At 41.0% G+C, this 19,641-nt stretch overlaps 1 protein-coding gene and 1 pseudogene across 2 annotated transcripts in view; one reads left to right on the forward strand and one right to left on the reverse strand.

Moving 5' to 3' along the window:
• Positions 1 to 19,641, forward strand: part of Csmd1 (CUB and Sushi multiple domains 1) — a 1,426,468-nt gene that overhangs the window by 836,867 nt on the left and 569,960 nt on the right. The gene's annotated exons all lie outside the window — the stretch shown is intronic.
• LOC121462180 lies at positions 15,691 to 16,514 on the reverse strand (annotated as a pseudogene).

The following is a 19,641-nucleotide window of genomic DNA, read 5'->3' on the forward strand; positions in this document are numbered from 1 at the left end:
CGCCTGGAGTGTAAGAATTTGTCACCCCATGCCTTTATATTATGGAAGGAAATTTTGTTGTTTGCCCATGTACTCCTTGGTGATTACAAAAATAATTGATATCTGACAGGGAAAGAAACAAGGCAAATGTTAATGAAAAAGAGAGAGACTTTCTCTGAGAGCAAGTGAATAAGTAAGAAATAAGTCAACAAATTCAATTTACTTGCTTTTCTGTTACAACCAGATGATTTGCTCATTGAGAGGAACTGGTCACCACAGTTCGAATAGACTGAAGAGCAATTTATTAGCCTGCCTAAAACAATCTGTCAATTACTGATCCAGTATTGAGCAGCCCACTGCCGCCTGCAGCTTTTCCTAAAGCGTTCAGATGGTCTGTACTCAGAATCCCATTTCAGAGAGATCCTGACCAATGCTTCTGAGGCTGGGTACCTGCCTCCAGCTAGGTCCCATGACAGCGGCTATACCCAAGACCACAGCCTGTGGTAGCCTGTGGTGGCTTCCTTTTTGATCTCTCTCTCTTTGCTTTAGTTTCTTCTCCTTCCTTCCAGAAAAATTAAGTAAGAATGGGCACTAAAGCAGGAGTTGAGAAATGTCAGGGAATATAATTAAGGTCTACTCCTAACTACATGCTATTTGCATTTCAGTGAGAGGAGACAGGGAACAGTGGCTTTTTAACAAGAGCTAGGCAGCATCTCATGATGTAGTCTGTACACGAGGGAAAGATGACAGGCTAGGAGGATCACAAAAACAAGTGTTCAGAGGACAGAGCCAACAGAGACTAGGCCACCAACCAATGAGCCAGGAAAACAAGGGCATGGTCTTCTGTCACTACTGGTTGGCGAAGAGTGATGAGATCCAAAGGGGGGGGGGGGTGGTGCATTGGATTGAACAACAGGAAACAAGGTTGGCACTGGGGAGTTTCAGATGGTAGGTGGATGAATGAATGAGAGTTGGGAAGCTTTTTTGTTTGCAGGATTTCATACTCAGGATGTGCATGAGGTCCTGTGATGCTCTGGTTGATAAAAGCCCACAGATTGCTCTCACAAGGAGTTCAAAGCAATGAGGCAATGTTGTATTTAGCAAGAGACTTGGGTTAAAGGAGGATATTTTAGGATTACGGAGATAGATAATTTAGTGGTGAATTAAAGACACAGGGAGAGGGATCTGTGCAGCGGACTGAGAAAGCACAGAGCCAGGACTGACCCACACAGGCCTACTCATGGTTGAGCAGATCACCACCAGGCGCTCTGCATCCAGGATGCTCCCACCATCGCCTTCAAGTCTTCCCTTTAAAACACAATGAAATATATTTGCACAAAAATGTTAGGAATCTTGAACTGCCTCCAGAGTTCTGCCTGTGAATTCTCTCAGTAACACACAACTGGAGTCGCCCTCCTGGGGTGTTGGGCCATTTAGCTGGCAGGCTGGCAGGCAGGCAGGCAGGCAAGCAGGCAGGCAGCATTTTTCAGTCCTGGGAGTCAATTCTCTCCTACCTTATGGTGTGTACCCATTTGCATCACAGACTTTCGCTTATTCATCTGCTTGCTTATTTTAAGGACTCCAGCTCTAGTGAAGACAGTTTAGCTCCTGGGCCAGATGGTTGCATGCACTCTTTAAGGCACAGAAACCCAGATGTCTGTGACAGTGCCCTTCTGGCCAACCATGCTATTGCCACATCCCCAGTCCCTCTTCAGAACCCTCACTCCAGCCGCCCTGTACCCCCTGAGCAGTGTCCCTGATCCCTGCTCTCAGGCTCCACTTCCCTCTTTCCGCCATCCTTCACCAATCCTTTCCAGGAAGGGGGCGGGGTGTTTCCACCAAAATTAAACTTTTACGTCCAAAGAAACTTAAGTTTATCAGTCTAGATTTCTTTTTTTCTGTCCCTAAATTGGTCCTCAGATGTAATAGAGTCCATTCATCTAGCAGATTTAATCTTGTATGTAGAGGGCCAAGAGTGTATGCCACTAAACCCATCCGGGTCCATTCATCTCTAAAAGAAGGTTCAGTGTCAAATTCTAGTATTCTAAGGCTGGCTTGGTTGACGTTTGTGTAAATATACACTCTGCAAAGACGTGCACACATTTGTAAGACTGTGTTTGCCTATGTATATTCTGCACATCACTCTTTAGTGTTTTTAAATGGAAAAAGGCATGCTTTCTAAACACCATTTCAGGAGATGGCAGCTTTTCATTATATCACTGCTAATAAATGACTCTGTGGAGTTAGAGCTTGAATGACTGCAATTAGACACAGGGAGTTCAGGAGCTCTTGAAACGGTGTCTGACTTTCAGACACCTAGTCACATATACATCATAAGTCACGCGATAAAAACTTGCACTAAAAAGCCCCTCCCTTCGAAATTAAATTCTGTCTTTGTCTTCGTGTTGAAATGATGGACATTGGACAATCAGACTACACATGTCCAAGGAAAGGTATAAAACAAAAAAAAATGAGCTAAGTAAATTCAGAGAATAATTGCTTAAGATTTTATGAACTGAGAACTATATTAATCCCATCAATTAATCAATTTTAAAGTACTAAGAAAATAAAATAACACCCAAATGTTGAGAGAGACAGAGAGAGAGAGAGAGAGAGAGAGAGAGAGAGCAATCATGTTTGAAAGGGGTGGGAAAAGAACAATTTCCTAGTTACTGTGTGTAAAAAAGATTTCACTGAGTTTCTCTGTGCTACTGAAGGTGCAAACCATGAGAAGTCACCCCCACTATTTATGCCATCTAGACTGAGCTGAAAGTTGGTGATGGGGAGGGTCAAGACTTTCAGCCTCTGATTCTCTTTGACATTAGTTTTCTACAGTAGGAAATAGCACCTTGTCATACAGTGAGCGTAAGAAGAAATTCAGGATGAACTCCGAAGGATACAGAGGAAAGGGAATAGCTCTGATATTGTGATAAATCAGAGAGAACAGTAAAGGACACAGGGGCAGATGGTCCAGAAAAGCTTCCCATGGTAGCAGAAATACAACCGAGCAACAGAATAAATGATTGCATATATTTATTTTAACCCAAAGAAACATCCTCAGACCCTTGTTCATGGAGGAAACAGATGCCATGGGAAAATGAAGCTGGCACCAGGAGCCTTGACTAGCGGAGACAGGCACAGCCAGCTGCTCCCAGAGCAGGAAGGTGATTTGGGAGTATTGATATGCAAATGAGCTTCCTCACAGCTCAGGATGGAAAGGCAGTGTGGTTCCAAGCTACACCATCCATCCCTCCTGCAGTGTTGCCTGGCAGAAGGGGTCTGCCTTCCCTGGGCTAGGAGTGGGCAACACCAACAAGTGTGTGGGCCCCTGCAGGGTCTATGGCGGGCACCCACACACTTGGGTTTTTCTTGGAGCTGAATCCCATAATGGTGACAGATTCAGGCTCACAGCTTTCACAGGCTGCTTGTGGTACCTGTCTGTAGGAGCTCTACCTACAGCCATGTCTTCAGGGCTACTTTTTTCTCTTTTGGACCCAAGACCTTTACAGAGTACTCTTCGGAATAGGTCAGGCTGCCCTGAACAAACCCCATTAGATTAACTTGAAGTCAACTTGCCTTACCAGGAGTTTGATAAATTGGCATCATAGCTGCTAATGTTTGGGGGGACACTCTCAGCTAGTGCAATGCGCATGTCAGCCAGTGATATGTTCTGATCCAAACTGTCCACACAGCACCCTAGAAAGCAAAAACAGTCCTTGTCTTTTCATGGGTGAACTAGCAAGGGGGAAGTGATCAGGCCACAAGTCTGTCACCTGACTGCCCAGCTAGGGCCTCCCAGGAGTTACATGTTCTAATGTATCATGTGGACTCTTCTTTTAACCACAATTATGATTTCTTATTGCAGGGAATCCCCCAATATACCTCTGTACCCCTTTGTTTAAATCGCAAATATCCTTTCTAAACTGCATTACAAAATTGCACACGTGTAGCCTCCTTAACGTTTGGCATAGGTACCACGTGTGCATGTTATTTACTTTACTTAAAATTATAATTGACAGAAATTAAAACCAAATTTGTAGTGTTTCGTTCTCAAATGCACACTAGAATGTCAACTAGAAATCCGGAACGCTTCATCCCTTAAGCCAGTTTTAACCTTTAAGAGATGTCTTCCCACCCTAAAAGAAATCTGTTCTGCTTCTCCCAGAAGGCAGAGGCTGTTTTGCTCTGAAGCCACCGAGGTCACTCGACCTCATTGCCAGAGCAGATCTGTATTTCAGTCCACTAGAAACAAAAATAGTGAGTCTGGTGTGTCTGCCAGCAATGAATGCAAACACACAGTCCCCAGCGCTCACTGGCAGACACTCCCTGGGAGCCAGGGGTGCTCCTTGTGCGCTTTTAAAAATGACATTGCTCTCTAGTTATTACTTTCTTAAAAATCCAATTTTTCCCCTGTGACAATTCTGCTAAAAAAATGATAAAGTAACCGTTGGTCCTGTTGCCAGACAGATTGTACCCTCATGCTCATAAATCAACTCTCCGAACCCCAACCATGGATCATGGTGTAGAATTCTGAAATCGTTCTTTTTTAATAATTTTGTTGTGGAGTGAGGTATATGTATATCTACCCAATGGAGCCTCTGGGGCTCCCTGCAAGGATTTGTCAGCCTCTTTACGTCAGGGCTGGGATCTGATCCTCCAAACTCGTTATTAATTTTTCACTGATTCTCTGAGAATTCTCTGCCCGTCAGTCATGACCGTAATCTCACCTCAGATTGAGGCCCTAGGGAGGCTGACTCATGAGCCCGCTTCTTAAAGGGAAGAAAGGGAGACAGAGTTTTCTTAAATTAACAGTGGTATTTTAAGTTTTCTACAGGATAGTTTTCTTAATATAATGAAAATAATATTTAATCAGGCTGCGAAGAACTGAGTAGGGTTTGAATGGATCGAATCACATAGGACGGAGGCTCCTTTTCCACAATTCCCACAAAATCTGTTGGGTGCTGAGGGCAGCTGAGCACTCCAGCATACTGTTCAGAACTTCACAATGGGTTCCAAATACTTGGGTGCACCAGGAAGTCCTGCCTCGTATGTGCTAAGTTCCTACACATCTGATTTCCACACACTTCCTGTAGCTGAGACCCGAGGCTGCCACAGAGTCTGCTCTGTGTCTGTGGTTCCCTAAGTGCAGACTCCATCAATACCGCATAGCCTCAGAAGACATGCTAGACTGTCTTGTTATTTTTCCCTAAAAATATAATAGATAATGATACATGTAGCGATCCCATAACATCCGCCATCTAGAGACCATTTCAGCACATGGACTGATCCATAGGCTGGATGTAAGTCCCTTCCATTCCATTCCATTTCGTGGGAGGGACTTGAGTATCCCCAAGAATGTTTGGCAAAGGCCCTAGAACTATCTGCTGTGGATACCAGGGGATGAGGGACTGTCATAGATTCAAGCATTTTCTAAGATGAAACACTTGGTGTCAGAGATACTGCATACCTACCTGTCCCGCCCCGTCATGGGCTCTTGTTAGTAACTGTTGACTCTTACTTCAAAGCTTCATTCCATAATACTCTATGATCATTTTTAAAGACTTATTCAATTTTTTAGCTTCTTACTTGGTGTGCTGGCATGCAAGCCCCCTCATGATTCAGTTATTGTATAATTATCAATAACTATCAGGCAGACGGTAATTTAATTTTTCATATAAATATAACCTTTTTTTACTTTTAATACATTTCTTATACTAGTTTCATACTCCCTACACACAGGATCTGGGTGCAGAGTTTTCTCTTTTTCATTAGCTAATCACACACTGACTTTAAATTCCCTAGTCTCTTTATTTATAATTGTACATAATAGGTACAAAATAAATAACAAATAAATGAAGGCTACAAAGAATTTTCATTCTGTGAAGTAAGCATCTACACACCAACAGATTGCTAAAAAAAAAAAAATAGCATTAATCTAGTTGGGAGCTGTGCATTAGAGGTCCTGGTGCTGAAAGCAAAAGGGGTTTCTAGAAGAACAGAGAGGGTTGAGTCACCCAGTAGTTGACAGAGGGAAGAGACCCAGAGTCCTGGGTGGGTACTGTACAAACTCTCTGGAAAAGGAAAAAGGTGAAGTTGCTAGATCACGATGGCATTCCTTACCTGTGAAACATGAAGAACAAGGTTATTTTGAACACAGTTGAGAAAATCGAACTCGGCAAACTAATCAATGGAGTAAGCACGTGGGTGTGCAGCTCTGAGCAAACCTTCCAGGCATCTGAGAAATTCGCATTTTACTTTGGACATGAAGTTTATGAGATGAATACTAATGATGTCCTCTTCCCATCTGTGGATGGAGCCATTCACCGCTTACTATTTGAAGATTGATATTTCACTTTTTTGGGGGGAGACTCCTTTTGTTATGGGTCTGGGATGGTTCACAGATTCACCACAGCAATAAATAAAATAAATAAAAACAAATACAATAAAATTTAATGAGAAGAGACTTCTTATTTCAGTAATGGAATCCAGTGAGGGACCAGGATTGTGCCTGGCCGTGCTCCCAAGATGCAGCAGCTAGCCATATCAGCCCAAGGCTTATAAAGACAAAGCCCATAAGATGACATGTATTTTATCTATGTGAAGGCAAGGTCTAATTTTAACAAATATGTCTTAACACATATGTCCTAGTCATTATTTTGAACAAAGTCAACAAGTTTGATTACAAAAACAGAAATAGCAGTGAGTCTTATGACCTGGTGTCCTGCCAGAACAACAAATTTTATAAGATCTGTTAATTTAAGAGTAGTCTTTGATGTCTGAGAGAAAACGGAAATGGGCTATGAGGGTCCCGTCTGTGCTAGTCAGGGGCTTACATATTATAGGCATGCTTTGCTCTTTGGTCTCTTGAAACACAATCAATAAAAGCTCAGGGTCAGAAATTGGGGTTCAACCTGAAGATCTGAAAAGCAAAAGAGCCAGTCACTGGCTCTCACCCTGACCTCAGTCTCAAATGGCGATCCTGCTTTTTGAAATCTCAGAATGAGATTGTGTGTTGAGAACTGTTTGCTCCCATTTTATAATTCTCTCAATGGTTGGGATTAAAGGCATGCACCACTGTGATTAAAGACCTGTACTGCCCAGTTTCTATGGCAGCTAGTATGTCTACTGGGATTAAAGGTGCATGTCATTATGGGTACTGGCATTAAAGGTATATGTTACTGGTCTGTAAAACTGACCAGTGGGACTGTTTTACTCTCAGATCTTCAGGCAATCTTTATTTATTAAAATGCAATTGAAATGCCACTACAGTCTCTCAAGCATAATAAGTCTAAACTTTAAATTAATCATAGCCATCTCACTCCATTGAGATACTGTATTAACTTCTGAATGTTTTCCCAATTTGAAATTCCATGCATTTTTGCAAGGTTATGATTATTTTCAAAGCATCTTTGAAATCAGATGGGATATACATATGGTAGCTGGAATTGAAAACATTGGTGCTAATATTTTCTTTGAGTGAGTTCCATACACATATGACATTTATCTTCTTTGTACTTCTAGGCAAGGGCATCTGCTCCAATTTCTTATAGATCTAAGACTGAGATACAGTTTTGCCTTAGAAAGGAATTAAAAATGATACTACATTGCTTGGTCAGTGTTCTATTGCTATGAAGAGACACCATTGCTACAAATATTTTTTGTTTAATTTATTTGTTTAAGATTTATTTTTATTTTATGTGCACTGGTGTCTCACCTGCCTGTGTGTCTATGTGAGGGTGTCAGATCTCTTGGAATTCGAGTTATAGACAGCTGTGAGTTGCCATGTAGGTCCTGGGAATTGAGCCTGAATCTTCTGGGAGACAGACAATAATGCTATTAACCACTGAACCATCTCTCTAGCATGACTACAACAACTCTTAGGAAAAAAAAAACATTTAATTGGGGCTGGCTTTACAGTTTCAGAGGTTTATTCCATTGTCATTGTGGTGGGGAGCATGGCAACATGCAAATTGGTGCTGTGGATGTAGCCAACTTCTACATCCTGATCCACAGGCATCAGGAAAAAAGACCCTGGACTTGGAATGGGATTTTTGAAACCTCAAAGCCTACCCACAAAAACACATGCCTCCAAGGCCACACTTTCTAATCCTTTCAAATAGTACCATTCCCTAGTAATCAAATATTCAAATCTATGAGCCTATAGGGGTCATTCTTATTCAAACCACCATATTGCATATTACTTTCTGCTTGATAATGTGTTCTATACCTGAAAGGAAAGCTGAACCCATGAAGTCACAGCAATGTGGTCTCCTAAACACATCCTGTGTAGATGGAAGATTCTGTCCTGTCTGGTGCCACAGCCATTCAGTCCCAAATAAACACACAGAAGCTTATATTAATTATAAATTGGTTTTCCTATTGCTCAGGCTTATTACTAACTAACTCTTACAACTTAATTTAACCCATAATTCTTATTTATGTTTAGCCATGACTTGGTACCTTTTCTCAGTAAGGCATTCTCACTGTGCTTCCTCTACATCTAGCTAGTGACTGCCTCTGCCTTTCCTCTTCCCAGAATTCTCCCAGTCTGGTTGTCCAACCTATACTTCCTGTCTGGCTACTGGAAATCAGTGTTTTATTAAACCAATATGAGTGACAAATCTTTACAGTGTACAAGAACATTATCCCACAGCAGTCCTGCATAGGAAGGATGTCAGTTAACTTGTTGATGTGAATCCGGACATCTCACAAGGCCCCACACCTAGATGAAGAGCTATAGCCAATCACTGTCAGTTCTGTATGTGTGTCCATATGAGCAACACAAAATGGGATCAGGTGTGTGTGTGTGTCTAATTTAAAAAGAGGTCATGAATTTGAGGGAAGGCATGAAAGCAGTTGCAGTTGGAAAGGGAAGGGTGGATGCATTGTAAAAGCAGTACTCATGCCTGAAGTTCTGAAAAAAGAAAAAGTAATACTACCAGTGAAAAATGGACGTGCAATAGTTAACTATCTTCAAGCAGTGATGCTGAAGTACAGTATATGCTGAGCCAATTGTCTTAAGAATGAGTCAGCATCCTAAGCCATCATTAAGTTGGGAGCCACAAGGTACAGAGTGTATTATTAGCAGGAGGAGTCAAAGCAAGGTTTGCAATTGGTTCTTAAAGTCTAACAAGGACATTGAAAACCGTTACCAACCACACGTCACGGACTTGGAGAATAATGCGCTGGGAGCATGCCACTTAGAAACCTTACAGAAAGCTTTACTGGTCTGATGAGAGAGGATGTTTTGGTTTCTGTTGCACAACATCAGGCACCATCCCTAATATGAATCTCTGGATAAATTCGATCAAGGTATTTTTAGCTGGATATAGAAATAATTCTGCAAAACAAAATTGAAAGAAATTCTTTAAAACATGCCCAATCTCCTTACATTCGATGGGTCAGAATAAGTAAGAGAATTCTTTTGGAAGAAAAGCTTCACTTTGGCCAGTCTTTGCCTTTGACCTGACTTTTCACTTTGACCTGACTGAGGCTGTCCAATTTAGGAAAAACCTAACTATCAATAAAAGCCACAAAGTAAAGGTGGCATCTGAAGACAGAAAACACTTCTGAGGACAGTTTATTTCTGCAATTTGTTTTTCTCATTTTGGAGCTAGTTCAAAGTCAAGCTTATTAGATATTTAAAATCTTAAAATATAGACCTTTCTAAGGAAGGAATTGAAGGTACCCTGAACTTCCATTATACTTATTTATATTTTGTATGACATACAGTCAAAGGCATCTTGCTATAGTGTTTTCTCTTTAGGACAGGACAGATCCCATTGCCCAAAAAGCACCATTCAATTCCTGATTTCACAGTGCAGATTGAACTTCTGGAATTTATCCTGCCATACATTAGTTGAAGAATTGAGGTCTCTATGTTTCAAATGTCACACATACACAGACACATAGATACACACATGCACAGGAGTGATAAATGTGCATATGAATATTCATCACACATATTTTAAGCTAAAGTAATATGAGAGATGCTTAAATTTTGTTGAAATATATAAATACATTTTCTCTGCCAATTTGGGCACCAGTATAGTTTTTCATTCATTCTATTGTTTATTGAACATCTCCGGCCTCAAGGCAATAGACGTTCTTAGTTGACTTCCTTTGCTTATTCTCAGGCTGTTCCCTGTGAGTGCTCATGCACCACTGGGTTCCTAGACATTTCTTTGGAAGGCCAGTGAGATGCTCCTTGGCATTTTGCTTGTTTCCTTAGCACAGCCCATCAGGAACATCTGCCTGGCCGTTTGACAAACATATGCTGATTTCTGTTCTTTTGCTTTGTTTTAAGATGCAAACATAGAGTCACTTTTAGTGACTTCATAAAGCCACCATTATAGTTTAGGCACACCAAGAAAACATTAAGAGGGAAGCAAGCTGTCCCAGGTATATCCTTTTAACCATTAGAAAGAAACACACGGATTGACACCTACAGAGAACCAAAATAGTAAGGGCCCCAGGTGAGGTTAGCCCTGAAATATATCACTCTTGGTGGCCCACCCTGTTATTTAACCCCAAATATCCAAGGTATAAATCATCACTGTGTTTGTTGGTGATGCCTCCAGCAAGACACAGACACCTGGAGTACTACCCCCATCCTTGTAAACTTCAGAAAGATTCACATATTTTTCGTTTTTCTTTTTTTTTTTCTTTTTTTTTTTTTTCTTTCACACATTGAACACTCAGATGGTCACAAACTTTGGTTCGGATTCTCTTGGAACTCATTTAAAGATTCTTATAGATAGCAACATCTAAGAGAATGCCATGGCTTCCAGACACTCTGTCAATTCTTTACAGCAATCCACACACAAAGGACAATAGAACAGAGGAACACAATTATCCAGCACCATCTGTGTCACCAATAGGCTTTGGTCTCCCGGCTTACACCATATAAAATATTAAAGTTAAGCTCTCTGGCTTAATAATCGGTCTGGCCTTGTTTACTTGATGTTATTAAAATTCAAATCTAGAACAAACCCATTTATTCGGTATATATTTATTCAGCCACTTTTTGGTGCTGCTCAATTTTTTAGGCTCTGGCGATAGCTTTCATTTTCAAAGAAGCAGAAGGTAAACAATAAAAGAAGAAGAGATGTGAGAGGCCACAGGGACCTGGGGTGCAGGAAACCACTGTCAGGTCAAGCTTCTGATTCATTGATAACCCGTGTTTCTAGAAGTAACACTCTACTGGTGATCAGAGCAACAACACAAGGAGGGTAGGGCTGGCACCAACACAGCGGTGGGGAAAAAAACAAAAACAAGCCATGCAGTTCAGAGATCACAACCAAAGAAACATCAGCGTTCGTGGTGTGGTTAGTAAAGGCTGTGAGTAGACAGGGTTGGAAGAGCAGTAGGAAAGGAACCTGGAAACATTTGTCTTAGGGTTTCCATTGCTGTGAAGAGAACCATGACCATGGCAATGCTTACAAAGAAAACATTTAATTGTGTGGCTCACTTACAGTTCAGAGATTCAGTCCATTTTCATCATGGCAGGACATGGCAGTGTGAAGGTAGACAGGGTACCAGAGAAGTAACTGAGGACTGAGGGTTCTACATCTTACAGGCAAAGGAAGTGGTCTGAGTGTTGCGCTGAGCAAAGCTTGAGCAAAGGAGACTTCAAAGCCCAACTCCACAGTGACCTCTTCCTCGAACAAGGCCAATATTGCCCCCCAATATTGTTTGGGGGCCATTTTCTTTCAAACCACCGCAATGTTAGTAAACATGCACACATGACCTAGATTTCTACAAGTTTCTCCAACATTCTCCTGTGTGATGTGGAAGCAACGCCCAAAATACATGAAGTGAATTTTGGAAGATTACAGACACTGTCAATAAGTCCTTGAGAATAATAGTCCAGATTTGGGTATCACGAATGCGGTGAAGGTCTGAGTCAAGGCACATGTGTGTGACGTAAGGGCTGAATATAGTGAGTGGTACTGCAGAAACTTGTCTTCTCTTACTAATAGATATAAATTATAAATCCATGCCTGCCTCCCTCAAAGGTGTTAGGAAATAATGGCAGTTGGTATTCCTGCCTCCACCTCTAAGAACCTGGAAAAAGAAATAGCCCTCAGCCCTTCCCTCACCACAGGACACTAAGTCACCTGTCAAAAATCCTCTACCTCATCAGAACTGCTCATGGAATCATTATGACCCCATAGGGCAGAGAAGTTTTGATTTGGGATTAGATTTATGAGAAAATGAGTTTCTGTTGCTTAAGCCGTCGGATTGGGTTGGGGGCTCTATGAGGCTCCATATTGTTCTGAATTCTGTGATGTAGTTATCAGTGTTCTCAACATGCCCAGTTCTAGAAACATGGAGCATGCTGTGTGTTCACAATGTATAGAGAGTCCTCTGCTTGCTTTCTTATGGAAACAGCTCATTTATGTGTTCTTACAGTACACAATTCATTGTAATTTTGTCAATCCCAGTGCCCACCTAATGCCACAAAACACCATAGACCCTGGACTTCCAAACATGTTTCATCATCATGACTCTAAATAGAATCACACTGGGAAGCTCAAAAATTTAAAAATTATAGTCATAACTATTAAAACTCAGTGATCTCTTTGCCACAGGAATAATATGAAATTATATCAAGTTGAATTGTGGGTATTTCAGAAAAGGAGTGCTGCTGAGAATGGAATTGTGTGCAGACAGACTGATTCCATGGAGACGGCTCATGTATTGTGGAGACTGGCTAGAAACAAAACCTGATGGTGGGTTGTCAGTCAAAGGCTCAGGTAATATTTACATTGTCAGTACTAAGGTTATTCCTAGCAGAATTTCTCTCTCTGGGGGTAGGACAGAATTTTTTTTTTTTTAAATTCAAGTCATCAACTGATTGAATATGTTTGACTTAAACTGTACTAACTTATTCTCAACTTCAAAATACTCCATCTAGAACACTGGACAAATATTTCTGCACATTGGCCTAGCCAGATTAACACAAAATTTAGTTCTTACCTGTGCGCATGATCTGTGTAACTAAATGTAGCCCTCATGTGAATTCATGCTAATAGTCACAAGGCAGATGAAGGAACTGTCCACCTAGCAGCAAGGTTTCACGCTAAAAAGAAAGATTCATAGATTCAATGAAATAGTTATTATATAAATAATTATACAAAGATAATTGTATTTTCTGTTTCACTTTAAGTCATGATATTTGCATGCCTAATGAAGATAAAAAACTATTATGTCAGCAACGGGCTTTATTTTTGGTTTTTAGAACGTCTAAGAATTAAACTTGCACAAAGGCAGTTTTCATTATTTTTTTCTTTATCATAAATTTTGATAAAGTCCCATATTTAGAGGAATATAAAGCTTTCCATGACAAACATTTTTTTCTCCATACTTTTAAAACTAATTTTGGAGAGAGTCAGACTTCTCATGCAGGAGAGATCTACCTGTCATAGCTGTTTTATTTGATTTTTAGAGACAAAGACTCATTAAGTAGCCCTGGCTGGTCTGGAGCTTGCTGTTGCCCTCCTGCCTTCACCTCCCAGGTGCCAGACTACAGGCATATACCACGTGATCAGCTAAGAGCCACCCACCATTATTGTGTAAACTAGTTAGAAATCGAGCACAGTCACCAATCCATTCCAGCTTTATCCTAGTGATGTCAAATAAACCAAGCTTCGGAATACTAAAAGAGTCGGTGGTCAGGGAGGTGATGTCTTTAACATTTTATTCCATTTATCTTCCCAGGGGCGAGATGAAGAATGTCAAGTCCTATGAACCCATCCAAAGACTTAGGAGATGAGGCTTGCTTTCTGTCACTACTTTGCTTATTCGCAGATTTGGATACATGAGTGCCACATCTTTCTTCCTTTGATTGGGAGAGTCTGGACCTCCACGTTGATTGCCTTTTCACCATTCTGTATTCTGAGTGTGAGTGAACAGCTTTCTTGAGTAGCTTCACACATGCCATAAGCCCTTAGACTGCCAGAAGGACTGTCACTATTGTAGCTTTTCTGCGCTTCCTGCAGCGCGCCTCCTCCATGTGTGTGCCTTTACTTTTCTTGCTGTGCCTTTACTGTTTACTTCTGCCAGGCTTGCTGATGCACAAGGCAGTAGTGAGTGTGTCTGACTGGGCCCTGGAGTGCCTTGTACCAAAGACTGCCACTGGGAGCCAATTCTTACCTAAAGTAGGGCTTCTACCACCTTTTCCAAATCACAGTAGTTAATATGTGCATAAATAATTACTGTAATTAGCTAAGCAGGACATCCGAAGCCCACGAATCCAGTAGGATTCTGAGGTATGTAAACATAACATTAAAAGATCAGTAAACTGTGGCTAAAAGGACAAGAAGTCAGAAAGGCATGTTTAAGGGGTTTCTTGGAGGCATAATTTTACATGATCAAAACACATTGTATACATGTATGAAATTATCAAATAATGAATTAAGAATCCAAGAACTATCAAAGAAAAGAATAAAGGGTTTAAACACACACCCATGCACACACATACACATACACACAGAAATATGTAGTCAGATCATGAGAAGCCTAAAAATACTAGGTGACCCTGGGTTTTATTCTCTGTGCTGAGGAAATACAATATACAGGCTTGCATGAATAAGACAGAAGTCTAGGAAGAGAGGGAGAAGAAGGAGAGAGCCACAAAGACAAGGAAAACGAAGAAGATTTGAGAGGGACAGGCAAAAGAGTGATGGTTGTTGGATAGTTACACATTGCATGAAAGTGTATTGCTGTGATTAATATAATAAAATGCTGAATGACCAGTAGGTAGGCAGGAGAGAGAGAGCAGGGGGAATCTAGGTGCATGAGAGAGACATGAGACGACAAGGAGGAAGCAGCACGGATAGTATGTGACATCACGTAGATTGGGTTAGTTTAAGTTATAAAAGCTAGTTAGAAACAAGCCTAAGCTAAGGCTAAGCTTTCATAATTAATAGTCTCCCATTGTTATTTGTGAGCTGGTGGCCCAAAGAAAAATCTGACTACAAGCAACTACTAATAGCAACATCTATCAAATGGCAATAATGAATACCCAATAATAAAATATCCCTGGCATTTGAAAAATTGTATATCTATTTGGCCAATTTTCAAGTGGTAGGGAAATAAACAGCAAATCATCTAATGTTGGAATGAGACTCTTGGAAATTATATTCCCTCTAACAAAAGAGAACACAGTGGTTCCATTGCCTATGGAGGCTACAGAGAGAGGTGAGAAGTTGACAGGATTTTGTGGAAGGGAGAGGGCCGGACTGGTGTGTTCTTCCACCCTGACACCTTGCCCAAAGACAGGTCTTTGAGAGTACATGTCGTATTTCACAAAAAATACTAATGACCCTATGATTTCTACTGAGATTTCTACCTTGTCAGTCATTTCAGACATAAATATTTGAAATGTTATCTTGGAGACCAACTGTGTTATTGTTAGTGGTGGTGGTGGTAGTGGTGGTCTTCTTTTATTTGCCTTATAAAGGAAAGATCTCAGTATAAGTCAGGGAGGGAAGAAGACAAGACACACCCAGCTTTAATGTAGAGAAGTGGGGAGGCAAGAGGGTCAAGCTTCATGAAGAGGAGTGGGGAATGCCATTTAAAGCTTAAAATATTCTCTATAAAAAACAGGAATGGTCTTCCCAGCCTCAGAGGAAGCAGAGGTTGCCTTTGCAGTGGCATCTGTCCACACAAGCATCCAGGAGCAGGGAAAGGCAGCCATGTTATTCCTTACTCTGGGTCACTTTCTTCCATGTGTAGATAAATGCTGCAGGACTTGGAAAACAGATATTCACTTATGTGGGTCAAAAGTCAGCATTTCCAGCAGCTGACTTTTGACCCAGACACCTCCATCTCAGGCATGACTACATTCTCCAGGGCTTCTTGGGTGAAAGGGTCTTCTGGGTACAGATGTATCTTGAGGCTGGTCATCTTCTGGAAGTAGTCCATTGACATCAAAGATTTTTTCCAACTGGTGAGCTTTGGAGTTGCCAAGGAAGAGATGCTTTTGATGAAACATCTCTGCAGAGATACAACCAACACTTCCCATGTCCACAGTTACTGCGTATGTAGACTACAGAAGAACTTCAGGAATATGGGACCTGGACAACCACAGGGGTGAGGATCACCTGGTAGCTGTAGATTCGGGCTAGGTCAAAGCCAGCCAGCTTGACTACTATATTACTTATCAGCAGAATGTCCTCTGGCTTCAGGTCATGGTCACTGATACAGTTTGCGTGAAGCCAGTTTAGGCTGCTTATAAACTGATATATCAGATCCTTGATGATGTCAACTGCCAAGCCTGGGGGTACCTTGTCCATATTTGTCTTTAGGTCCTAGTCTATAGGTTTAAATACGAGAGTGGCCTTACTGTCTAGATCAGTTCTGGAACTAGCACAGACATCCATTACCCAGGCCACATTGGGATTCCCAAAGGCCTCCAACCTCCTCAGTAAGGCTACCTCACAAACTGTGCTGATGGGAAGGGGTCCTCCAGTTCCCCTTTCATTAGAAACACTCATACTCTTGAAGGTCACAAAGTGGCTACTGTTGGGATCTTGGACCTTACATGCAAGCCCATGGGTACTGACAACAATTTCAGCCTCTGGTCGAGAGGTTAGCCATTTTCAGAGCAGGGGAGAGGTCCGGGGAAGCTGGGTGTTAGAAGCCAGACCACAGACACAAACTGTGCTATTGTGCAATGTCCCTATAGCCATAGCACTTTAATTTTGTTTTGTCTTGTTTTCTGTTCAGCATTGGGTCTCAGGGAGATGTCTTCTAAGGTAGCATGTCATTCAAGGACCTAGGCAGTCATTCCAGATCAGGGTTCATGCTGCTTCAATTTTCTTCCATTCTCCAATGGCCTAATATAGCTCCAGCCTGGGGCCTGGAAGAGAGATGAAGGATGGCTGCAATCTTCCTTTCTGCTTCTGTTGAAAAGACCCATCTATCCTTCCAAAGGCTTTATCTGAGGGTTAAATAAATTTTCTCCCTGCTCATCTCTTCTGGAATCACTGTGTGATACTTCCTCTGACCATAGATTATAAACAGAAGTGATCAGGCTATTCCTTCAGTTCCTGTATTTCCAGTTCTGTGTTGACTACCAACCTAGTTGGTGCCAAGGAGAGAGTGACTTCATCTAAGGTCACCTAGGACAGGATGCCAGTTAGAGTCTCTACTGCAGAGCTCTGTCCTCAGCATTCCTACTTTGATGTTTAGAAATAGTTAGATTTCAATTTTAAATGAGTTATATACATACAATACCTTAAACAGAAGTAAAAATGTATGAACAGTATTTCTAAAAATTAAAATTTGTATCAATATATACAATTTGTATAGAATATTAAAAAATCCAATCTAATATAAATCATTTAATCTTAGCCTCTTCTCTGAACCAGGTACTCCATTATGATTGTGGACCAGGCTCTAAAATACCTATAACCAATTCTATCCAGTGTTTAGGGATAATTAATTCTATTATATACTGACCATGAGTTTAACATTTACTTCACAAAAGAAGAATGCATATCATATGAGACTATTGCTTCCTTGAATATCCTTAAGTCTGACATTGACACAGGAGTCCAGTTAGCTATATCAGAACCTCTACTATTTGGCATTTTTATTAGATTACTGGATATATTAAGGTTCGTTGCTTGAAAACTTTAGGCGATTCTTCTCTATTCTCATAATGCAATGCTGAAATTGATTCTGTGTTGAATACTTCTATCTGGATTTGAATGTCTCTGTGCTCTGTTTTTATTAGATTTTTCTAAAGCCTGTACTTTAGCACTCAGATTAACCAACATTTTGGTGATAAGACAAAAATGATAAAACTGATAATATTTACAATTGACTTTACATAAATTCTATTTAATTTTCATGTCCTCTCTTTCAGTTGTTCCATTTTCAAAATGTCTAGCATATTTTCATACAGAGATGGTGTAGGAGGGCCTTCTGTTTATGTATCGCTTTCATTGGTTAATCAATAAAAAAAAACTGCTTGGCCTGATAGGGCAGAACTTAGGTAGGCAGAGAAGACAGAACTGAATTCTGGGAGGAAAAAAACAGAGTCAGAGAACAGTCATGAAGCTGCAGAATCAGATATGCTGAATCTTTCCCGGTAAGCTACGACCTCGTGGTAATATACAGATTATTAGAAATGGGTTAAAGAGACCCACATTGGAGCACCAGACTGAAATCTCAAGGTCCAAATCAGGAGCAGAAGGAGAGAGAGCACGAGCAAGGAACTCAGGACCGCAAGGGGTGCACCCACACATTGAGACAATGGGGATGTTCTATCAGGAACCCACTAAGGCCAGCTGGCCTGGGTCTGAAAAAGCATGGGATAAAACCGGACTTGCTGAACATAGCAGACAATGAGGACTACTGAGAACTCAAGAACAATCGCAGTGGGTTTTTGATCCTACTGCACATACTGGCTTTGTGGGAGCCTAGGCAGTTTGTATGCTCACCTTACTAGACCTGGATGGAGGTGGGTGGTCCTTGGACTTCCCACAGGTCAGGGAACCCTGATTGCTCTTCGAGCTGATGGGGGGGGGGGCTAGATCGGGGGAGGGGGAGGGAAATGGGAGGCAGTGGCGGGGAGGAGGCAGAAATCTTTAATAAATACATAAATTAATTAAAAAAAAAGAAATGGGTTAAATGAAGATGTGAGAGTTAGCCAATTAGAGGCTAGAGCTAATGGGCCAGGCAGAGTTTAAATGAATACAGATTCTGTCTGGTTATTTTGGGTGTAAACTATCTGGGTGGCCAGGATAAAGAAAGGGATCCCCTCTCTCCAGAAACACAGAGACCCATATCCTTCCATTGTAATGGTTTTCCCATTTTTTAATGTGTCAAAAATTTTCTCTTTTAACTAATTTCTCCTTTTAAGAATTCCCAATTGTCTTACCTAATCTACCATCAATGTTGATGAAGATATGAGACTTATTGCTGCTCTTAGAACTGTACTGGCCTGGCTGGATTTTAAAGCAGCTATCTAATTTGGCAACAACTTGACAAGAGGGTTCAGAGAGAGACTATAACCTGAGAGAGTGAGGGAGAAAGAGAGAGAGAGAGGGAGGGCTGTCTGAAGAACACACACACAATGCATGTATGGCAGGGGGCTGCTAGACCAGCCAGTCTAGGGTGAGTCCTATTGCATTTGGAGTGTAGGTGCTTCTGGAGTTTGGGTGGCAGTTGGAGACCGTTTCAGAAAAGCCACAAAAGAAAATTCCAAATTTACTCAGAGGCTTAGGGAAAAATTGAGAAAACAGCCTAGCTGGATGGGTTTGGAACCCCACATGTAGTTCCAGCCTGTGCTGTTGTCTAAAAAGCCACAGACAAATGACTTTTTATGAATTTGTAATCCAAACATTGAGCACCAATTGTAGCACAAATAATAAAAATTCAGACATAGATATTGGGGTTCAACCTGAAGAACAGAAAAGGCAAACAGCAAAGCCACTAGAGAGTTCTTATCTCTATGAAATCTTCAAACTAAAGTAATATGAGTTCCTGTCTTGTAAAGTAGTCAAAAATTAAACTTTAACTTTATCATCTTAATTGATTTTATTAAACCATTTAGAGAATAGGAAGAAATAATGAATAAAATTCTTAGATGGCCAGATTTTTATAATATATTTATGATTTTTTTCACCAAATTACATTCTTTCTTGG

The sequence above is a fragment of the Microtus oregoni genome, unplaced genomic scaffold (assembly GCF_018167655.1).
Source record: "Microtus oregoni isolate MIOR12 unplaced genomic scaffold, Mior012 000024F_ref0000369, whole genome shotgun sequence".
Classification (NCBI taxonomy): Eukaryota; Metazoa; Chordata; class Mammalia; order Rodentia; family Cricetidae; genus Microtus; species Microtus oregoni.